This window comes from Marmota marmota, unplaced genomic scaffold (genome assembly GCF_001458135.2).
Source record: "Marmota marmota marmota unplaced genomic scaffold, marMar, whole genome shotgun sequence".
In the NCBI taxonomy this organism is placed as follows: Eukaryota; Metazoa; Chordata; class Mammalia; order Rodentia; family Sciuridae; genus Marmota; species Marmota marmota.
The window spans coordinates 38,558,156-38,568,068 of record NW_026000082.1 but is presented as its reverse complement, the minus strand read 5'-3'; positions in this window follow the sequence as shown (position 1 = coordinate 38,568,068).

Sequence of the window (9,913 nt, the reverse complement as noted above, 5' to 3'; positions counted from 1 at the left end):
GGGCATAATAAATGGGTAAGTCCCTAGGGCCTTTCCCCCTGTCAGAGTCGGTGGTCTTCCTCCTACTGGCAGAAGTATGGAGGGGTTTCCAGGCCTCAAAGACCCCTGGTCCCATGCCAGGCTGATAGATGGAGCCCCTGCTGTTACCAGGGGAGAGATGGATCAGAGGGCAGCACCATCCTCCTCTAGGCCGGAAATGCAACAGGAAGATAGGCTGAAATGACAGCAACAGGGATTTAGGGGGCGCTGCTGGCCTGCCATGGCTGTGGGTCACTGGGGTAGTGTCCAGGAAGAAACCTCTTCGGTGGGCACCAATGCCCACTGCCCAGCCCCTTCCTCCCCTGGCACAACCCTTGCCCCTTGCAAGCATGTGAGGCCCAGCCTCCCCCAGCCCTGTGTTCCCAGAACCTAGGAGCTTGTTTGAGTGGTGGTGATGGGAATCGGGCACCAGAGCTGAACACAGGAAGGGCTGGGGCTGGAGAGAGGAGCGCATCGGGGGACGCGGTCTGCACCGTCTCTGCGTATCTATCCCAGCGTGTGGTTTTACAGAAGAGCAAACTGAGGCCCACAGAAGTGAGATGACTTCCAAAGCCCCACAGCCAGTCAGCAGCAGCAGCCCTGAGTCCCCTCTCTTCCCTGTGTCCCTGGCCATGGACCTGCCCCCGCTGGATGGCTAGGGGCTGCCAACTCGCTCTGCATCATGTCTGGCCTTACATAGGGCTTGTCTTGGTGGGTCCCCTGTGCTCACCTACTGGCAGAGTGCTCAGGGCAGGGAGGGGCAGGGCTGAGGAAGGAAGGCGGGGCTGCTGCGGGCTTTGGGGACCCTAGGAGCTGGGCCCAGTTGGTCCCAAGGGCCTCCAGGGTCCCTCCTGGTGCCCTAAGGTGGCTCAACCTTTCCCCCAGAGACACATGTGCCACTTGCTGACCCTGGAGCAGGGTTGGGCTTGAATATTGACTGCCAAGCCATTTCTCAGGGAGACAGGGCCTGATGGGTGTTGGCTGGTGCCGGCTGCCTGCGTGTGGAGGCCCCGACCATCCCTGCTTCTCCTGCCCTGGTGCGGTGTCCCCGTGTAGGCTTCTTCCTGCTGCTTCTGAGTCCAGGCTTAGCAATCTGCCACCTGCTGCCCTGGCCACCCAGGACTCCAGCCACTGCCCTGCCATCGATCAGGTTACCCCACCAGCCTAGACTGCCCCTGCCGGCTCCGCTGCCCGCCAGCTCGTGCCCTGGTCTTCTCAAATGGGGGCTATGGGTCCTTGAGGCTCCTCCCAGGAGGCCCTCCCCGCAAGGCCCGTGCACGCAGCCTGCAAGGCTGGAGAGCCCTGGCCCTGCCAGGGAGATCAGATCCTCTCGGCCACCTGCTGTTTTCATTAGAAACTAAAATTAGCTGGGCTTGTCCCAAGCTTTTCCAGGTTTGCTTGCTTTTTTAAACAAAATATACAAATTCCTAGAGGAGAATCTGCACCTCTGTGACTCCTCCCAGGCTCTCACTCTGCACATGGAGAGGAGAGGGGAAGGGAAAGAACTGGAGCCTTGGGGAGGCCAAGCAGGTCAGTGTCGCAGGTCCCAGCCTGAGGGTGTCCAGGTGGGGGCTGGGACGCCAGCCCAGGCTTCTCTGCCCCTCCCTTTGGCCTCCCTGCCTGCCCTGGCCACATTTAGAGCCTCCTCAGGAGTGGTTGTGCCTGCAATACCAGGGAGGAAGGAGGCCAGGCGGGCAGGAGGGGGAGCCGGAAGGAAATGGAGTGTCTGCTGAGCAGAGAGCTGCCTTGGGGACACGGCTGGGTGGAAGCAAGAGGACCGTAGACCCCACCCAGGACCACGATCTTAAGGAGCACCCAGGGGTACCTGGTTCCACCAGATCCTTGCCACACCCCCAATCATGTCAGATCTCCCAGTGCTCCTATAACCACTGTAGAGTGGCTGGCTGGCCTCCTCTCCATGCTGTCCCAGGTCCAGAGACCCTGTCCTTTATGATAAGCAGTGTAGTAAGGGCTGTAGGGAGCAGCCTGGTCAGAATTGCATCTCCGTGTCACTGGAGGCAAGTTAGCAAACATCTCAGAGCCTCAGTGTGTTCTATAAAATGGGGAGACTGATGCTCAACCCCTGAAACTAAATTAAATGAAATGTGTGCGTGGCGGGTGCTGCTCCTCGCTGCGGCACCACTGGGTCACCATCATTATCTAGATGGACTCCAGGGGCCCTCTCACTGCCTCCCACATAGCCTGTGCCCATCTCAGTGGAGATGCTGGGCTCTCTGGACCCTCTTAGGCCTGGGCCCCAACCTTCAGCTGAGCATATCCAGGGAGAGACACACACTCCCAGTGGGAATGTGGATTACTTCAGACAGGATCCCAACTGGAGGGGTTTCTTTTTGTTGTTTGTTGTTAATGTGGTGCTGGAGATGGAACCCAGAGCCTTCCACATGCTAGACAGGGACGCTCCCATGGATCCACACCCCCAGCCCCCAACTGCAGATTTTTGGCAGAATCTCCAGAGTTTGCAGAATTGGAGAATGGGTTTCCTGGTGATTGTGACCCATGTGGCGGACCCTAGGACAGGGACTGCAAGGGAAGGTCGGGGGGGATGGTACTGGTGTCAGGAGACCAAAGGCTAGGACCCTGGGGTGCAAGGGCTAGGGCAGTGGCATCCAAGACCAGTCAGGGTGCTGAGGGGACATGGGAATCACTTTAGGAATGAGAGGTGACTGGAAGCAGGGACCTTCCCTTCCCCTGTCACCCGTGCCCTTAATCAGCAGTTACATGCTTCAGCATGTCCTGTTACAACAATGCAGAGCGGGTCAGGAAGGCTGTTCTCCATTTCATAGATGTGGAAACTGAGACTCAAGAGGCACGTGTTCAAGGTCATGAGCCGGTCAGAGTGGTCAGAAGTTCAAAACAGGTCATTCTGGCTCCTGAGCCTGGGGGTTAGATGCTCAGGCTCCAAAGATGGCCTGTGGTACTGCGGTCCCCAGACACTGAGCTGGGTGAGGTGACCTGATTCTTCTGTGGAGGGATCTTTCTAGAGCCCCGTGTTTTCTGGACAAGAGAGGGGAGTGTTGGGGAGGGAGGCGTTTCAGTGGTCATGCATCTGCCTAGACCATGTTTTTTGGGCCTGGGGTCCCTAGCCATTGGGGTTGTGAAGGAGGTGCTGCTGCTGGTCTGGAACCCTGGAGGACAGCCGTAGGAGTGGGGAGGCTGGCAGTGGAGACCCTCATGGTAGCTGGTGGGCAGTGGGCTGCCTCTGCTCCACCTCCTTCTCTGCCTTAGCCAACTTCCCTGGGCTCCAGGTGCCTCCCCCAGTTGGAAGGACACGATGGCCTCTTCTGGAGTGCCTTCCCCTCCTTCCCCTGCATGTTATCCCTGGGATCCCTGGGCTCCTTTACCCTCAGAAGCCTCAGCACTCACACTCCTCTGGCCTCCCCTGTGGCCATGACCTGCAGCCTTCTGACACCCAAGCCCCATGTGTCTTACTCCTGAAGCTCCAGATACCCCACTTCCTACTGGGAACTCCCCTCCCATTTCCCATCTCTCTGTGTTTGTCCCCAGGAGAGCTGGTGGCTGACCCAGGGCCAAGGAGGAGCCACTTAGTCCTGGGTCTGCATGGCCCAGTGCTGTGCCAGCTGGTGAGAACTTTCCTTCTCTGCCCTGGCAGGGAATGCTGTGAGGGGAGCGGTGTCAAGGCTAAGGCATTTCCTGACCTACCTTGCCCCTACCCTAGCAGAAGGCTAGAAAGCCTTTTGTGCCCTGTGGCCATTGGACCACTGAAGTGTCCTCCCCAACTGAGGGAGGCTGCAGTGGGGCATGAAGGGACATTGGAAACCCCAGCTGAGCTGTTTGCAGCCAGAACTGGCTTCCTGGAGTGAGGCTGGGGTGGCTCCCAGTTTCCAGCGAGTTCCTTGGCTATGGCAGGTACCTTCTAAAGGCCCACACTTGGGAGAACCTGTGGCCGAATGTCCCCTACCCACTGTAGGCCGGGTGGGCAGACCTTGGTTGTTCTCCCCTCCTGTGCAGAGTGACCGGCTGGGGCTCTGGGGCTGCAGATGTGATTCGTGGACTGCAGGAGAAGTCCGGGGGCGGACTCCAGCTTTCCCACAAGTGTGCTGCGTGGCCCTGAGCCTCGCACCATGCCTGATGCCAGGAAGTACTCGATGTGTTTGAGGGGGGCAGACAGAGCACCCCCATGCAGGAAGCTGTGACCCTGAGGACTGTCCGCGGCCAATTCTGATGTCTGCTTTGTTCTGAAACCCTGAAGCAGGGCACCCCTGACTCAGGAGGGAACATTGCCGTCTCCCGCTTTGGGGAAAACTCCTGGGACCTCATCATGAGATTACAGAATGAGAAATGGGGTCAGAAGGGCTCAGTCAGAGTCCCAGAGGGAAAGAGGCCCCACTAGGCCCGTCAGCAATCCCCTGCTGTGCAAAATGGGCCCCCGAAGGAGACATCCCTGAGGGTGCGTCCCTCCCTCCCACCTGCCTTCATCCCTCTCTGAAGACCGGGTCCCCTCCACCACAGGGGTTGGCCTGGCCCTGACTTGGCGGGAACTTAAAACGCAGTTTGGTTTCAGTTTGCCAGGAGTTGGGGAGGCGGAGAGGGACTGCGTGGGGAAGGGGGAGCTGCTGGGGTCAGGGTGGGGAGAGAGCCTTCTCCCCCCCGGGTCTGGCTCATTCACAGAAGATGCAGTTCAGGTCTCAGAGATAAAACCTGGCAACTCCTGTGGAAATCTGGAAAGCAACCCTGGGTCTCGCTCCACCTTCCAGCTGGGTTTACAGAACAAACCAGCCCTGGCTGCTGCAAGCTCCCTGGGAGCAGAGGGTGACTGCAGGGGCCAATGGCAGGCTCTGTCACCCCCAGCTCCTGGCCTGCCTGTGCCCCGCCTGAGCTCTTCCTCCCAGAGGGAGGAACTGGAGGAGGATTGCTGCAAACACTGGCTTTTCCAAGAGCACCCACAGGGCTAGAGTTGGGCGAGTTTCAACAGGTTTGGGGAGCGCTGTCTTGTCAGGAGCTTGCTGAGTTGCTCAACTGCTAATCCAGGGTTGAGGGAAGAAAGTTAACCACGGCAGACAGCTGGGGCTCCTGCTGCTGAGCAAACCCCTCCGGCAGGCCCGGTCCCAGGGCCCCACCGAGGAGGGGAGAAGCAGCCCCGTCTGACTCGGAGGGTCTGCCTTGGCTAAGGACAGCGGCAGGGCTGCAGATCTGCTGGGGTCAGCCACCCTTCCTGACACCCACTGGGGCGCATTTTAGTATCACCCAACCTTGGGGCAGTGGAGGGAAGCCTTCCTCCTACTCAAGGGCTTTGAAGATGGGCCGCCATTTGACAAGAATGTTCTGGGGTGAAGGAGTCCTTCCTTCCTTGTCCACTGAGTGTGAGCTGAGCACCTTCTACAGGCTGGGGGTGCCAGCCTGGGGGTCCTCAGGGCTGGGATCCCACTGCCTTGGCCTTCCGAAGCAGAAGCCATGCTGCCGAGCTTATAAATAACGTGAGATGGTTCTACAGGCAGGGGACGAAAACCGTGAGACCTGGACATGTGAGAGTCAGCCAAGCTGCTTCTTTGGGGAAGTTGCTGCACCTCTGGCCTCTGAAGTGGGGCTGAGAGTAAGACACTCCTGTCCTCTGAAGGGGGGAGAGGAAGGTAGAGTGGCTCAGGGTGGGTGGCGTGAAAGTGCTTTGTGAACCATTCACTCGCAGTGTGGGGTGTGCTTTTGCCCCTAGGGGACATTTGGCAATGTCTGCAGACATTTTTGGTTGTCACCTGGTGGGGGGGCAGTGTGTGTGCTCCTGGCTTCCAGCAGGTTGGGGCTTGGGATACTGCTAAGCACCCTGCAGGACACAGGACAGCCCCGTACCAAAAAATTATCTGGCCTCAAATATTAATGGTACCAAGGTTGAGGGAAATCCTGCTTTAAACTGTAAAGTTCTGGGTGTAGTGATTGTACTTCATTGCCCAGAACCGTGGGAGGTGCTCCAAGGAGATGGGCTCTTACTCTTTAGAGGGAAGGGAGAGCTTCTTTTTAGCTGGGGAACCATGAGATTCCTGGGGGAGATGGGCTACTTCTTTCCTGGTGGGGCTGGCTTTCCCCCACACCTGGACTGGGGAGGCGCGACCTGAGAGCTGGGCCTCACTCTGCCATGACAAGAATTACACATCCTCCCTGGGCAAGCAGGCACCTAGGAGCTCAGCCTCGAGACACACTCCTGTGGGACCTGGACCAGCAGGGCACTGGGGCCTCCTCCGCCTCCCCCATGGGCACTGAAGGGTATTTCCAGCACCAGTCCCCCTGGCCAGCAGGATTGCCTCTGAGCCAGGCTGGGTCTCCCTGGCTCTCTGAGGCTCCTGTGGAGACCCTTGTTGAGGAGGAGGGGGTGGCAGTCTACTTTCCTATTTGTGTACAATCATGGGCTTGGGATGGGAGAGTTTGGGACAAACTGGGCTTGAGGGCAACCTGAAGGCCACTCCCTCCATCCTCCCATAGACAGACAGGACTCTAGCCCACTGACACCAGCCCCCGTGGCTACCATTTCTCTTGGTGTGCTGGCACTGTGCCCAGCACAATACATGCACGGGCTCGCTCTTTCCTCCCAACACCACTGTGTATGTCCCATCTGCACCAATGGGTACCATTTTTACAGATGCGGTACTGGAGGCTCCAAGATGTTAAGTAACCTGTCTAAGGTCACTGGACTGGCTGTAGCAGAGCTGGGGTGGAACTCCAGGCTATCTGTCCCCAAGACTTACTTGGCCACTCTGCTGGCCCATCTCTGAGTACAGCAGGGACTCCTTCCCCTGGCCTGCTGGGTTCCTGGTAGGGCTCCTGCCCAGCACACCACTGACCTCCCCCAGAAACCCACAGTGATGAAGCCTTGGCTTATCTATTCCCTTGCTCTTGCCAGTTCTTCAATTTGGGGTTGAGAATAAGCTGCAGAGGACAGTGGCCCAGAGGGAAGAAAAGAGGCCCACCCAAGGCTGCCCAGCACTTGGCACAGAGCTGGGACTGGCACCTGTCTCCTGGTGCAGTCTCAGTGCCAGGGGGACCATTCAGAATCATTTCTGACCCTAGGACCGCGGTAGGGCAGCCCCCTTGAAGGCAGAGGACTGTGCACATCCCTCCCTCTGAGCAGGAGCTGCCACAAGCTGTCAGCCTGCTTTGGGTGCCAGATGCAAGCCCAGTCGGCAGCTCCCAGCTTCTCTGGGCTTGCCCAGGCCTCAGGCTGCAGAGTCCTCCCAGCTCCAGGCTCTGTCCTGCCCAACAGCTGCACACAGCAGGACACCTGGCCTCCCCCCACCCCGGGCCACCTGCCCTTCTGAGACAACAGACAGTACCAGCTCTGCTACTGGCCAGTTGACCATCCCTGGATGGACGCCTCTGCTGGGACGGGAGGGGACACCTAGGTCTCATCCCTTGGTGGGTGCTGCCAGCCATCCTTTCGGGGTCAGGCCTCTAGCTTGGCTCACCCTTGAAAAGATACAGTGTCACCACCTTGCTGAATGGACAGCTGCCTGACTGCAGCTTTTTCTTCTAGAGGCAGCTCTGGGCCAGACACCTCTGCACTTACCAGCTAGGTGGCTTTGGAGAACTACCTCTGGGATCCCAACTGTTCTCATCTGTAAATTGGGATTTGAATATACTCTGGACTAGGGAGTTATTATCCTGGAATTGCTGTCAGGATCCCACAGCCTGCAGGCCAAGTGGTGTGTCCCCCACTCCCCCGTTGATTGCTCCTGTTCAATTCTCTCCCCCGACAGCCATGTGGCATGCACTGTCCCACCCATTTGTGGCTTTGTTTTATGTGTCCTTCTATTTGGACCCCAAGCTCCTAGGAAGCCTGGCTGTGACACCTATTTTCCCCAGGGCTGGTCCAGTCTCTGACCTGGGGACGGAGGTGATAAACATAAGGCAGTGACACTGGCTTGGGGGGACAGAGCCCTGGGTCTCTTCTCCTTCAGAACCCTGGGTTCCACAGGGTCCTGGGAAGGCCCTCTTCCTCTCACCTTGGGCTGAGCAGAGAGACCCTTGGCTCGGAGCCCTGGTGGAGCAGGAGCGAGCTGGGACACCCAGAGCCTGCTGCATGGCAACCTGAACCATCACAGTCACCGAGAACAGGTTTGCCAACTCCCTTCTCCCTCCAGGCCCCCCTCCTCACCCACCCCTCATGGCAGCACAGGCTCAAGAAGGGAGCTGGAATTCCCCAGGGGTTTGTGTGACCTAAAGCCAGGGCTGTGTCTCTGCCTGAGATCCTGGGTGTGGATGTGGCTGAAGGTGTGTGGTAATATCACCTGGGCCACACTTGCTCAGTTTGGGACAGTCTCATGGGAGGGGCTGGGAGTCTGAGTGCCTGGGTTCCATTCTCAACTTGAGTTTGGCAAGTAACTTCTGCTCCCTGGTCTCAGTTTCCTCATCTGTAAAGGGAGCCAAAAGGCCACAATGCTCTACAGGCCTGTCTTTCCACTGCCGATATCCCCATATTCCCTGAAGGCCTGGGTCACGCACTCAAATTGCCACTTTTGTCCTCTGCTTTTTTGCTTCCCTCTGTGCTGGGCAGGTCGAACCCAGTTCTTGTTCTTCCTGATACTCAGACCTGTTTGGGGACCTCAGCTCTGAGCCCATGCATTTAAGAGCCAGCTCCAGAGCCCCCACATCCAAACCAGCTCCCCTTCTCAGCTCTCTGATCCAGAATCCACTGAGGGGGGTGGTCTGCAGGGGGCCAGAGGGACGAGGTGGTGGTGCCCTGGTTTCTGTACATACTGCCACTGCTCCTGAAGTGTTAATCAAATTAAGGCTCCAAGAAAAACAAAAGCACCACAGCCACTTTGGGCTGTCTTGGAGTAGCTCACTCTCGGAACAGCTGGGAGAATTCCACATCACCTCCGTCCCCCAAAGCCCTGGGTGGTTCTGACCCCAACAAACACACTCCTTCCAGCCTGCAGGGCCCCGGCTGGCCACAATGACCTCATAGCAACAGCCATTGGACACTCGGGGCAATTTCATGGGAGATATTTGTTCTTTGGTCTTGATGCAGAGAGAATTTTTTCCTCTCCTGCTGTCTCCATGGAAACCCCAGCTACACTGTTGGCGATCCCCCTTCCCACCTCATGCTTTTCAGATCAATATTGGAGCTTGGCTCCCCACTGGCTGCCCACAGCGGATGGGGGAAGAGTTCTGGGCAGGAGGAGTTGGGGCCAGGGTTAAGCCTGGGGCATGGGGAAGTGTCACTTGGGAGGGATGAAGGAGTCCAGCGTCCTCTTCTTGCTTCCCGTTCACTGGCTCAGAGCAGCTCATCCCTTTAGCTCTCTTTCCCCCAGCAAACATCCTGCCCCTTCCCAGGAAACCCTCTGAGCAGACCCAGTCAAGGAGAAAGAGACAGGTCACCAGTGGTTGCCACCCATTTCTTCCTTAGGTAAGACGCGTGGAGGTGGGGGCTGTTGTCCTCTTTAAGGGCTGCAAGGAGTTTCTTCTTGCTCCAGGGAAAACCAAGGTCCAACCAGAGCCGGCAGCGGGTTCTCAGAGGCTCGGTGTCCCGGTCCCTTTCCTCCTTCTAAGCCTGGCTCCCTCCCTCCCAGCAGAAACAGGTCCCTGCACGCCTCCAGCCCAGCCCGCAGCGCGGCGCAGCTTCGCGCGGGGAGCTCGCTCCCAGACTTCTCGGGATTAACCTGCTATTATGTCCCTGTAATGGGCTTCCTCAGTGACCTGTCAGTCCCGCTGGGCTGCGCCCTGAGCAGGGTACCCCATCTGGGCCGCCGCCCCGTGTTCGCACCCCTTGCGCCCTGGGGCGCCCAGGGCCGCCTATGGGTGCGGACTACGCCGCCATCCCCTTTGGGCAGGAAGCGGGACGTGGGGAGAGCTGGACCCAGGGTCTCCAGATGGAGGCCCGGCAGTGGCGGCGGCGGCAGAGAGAGCGAGCGAGCCTCTGTCCGGCGGC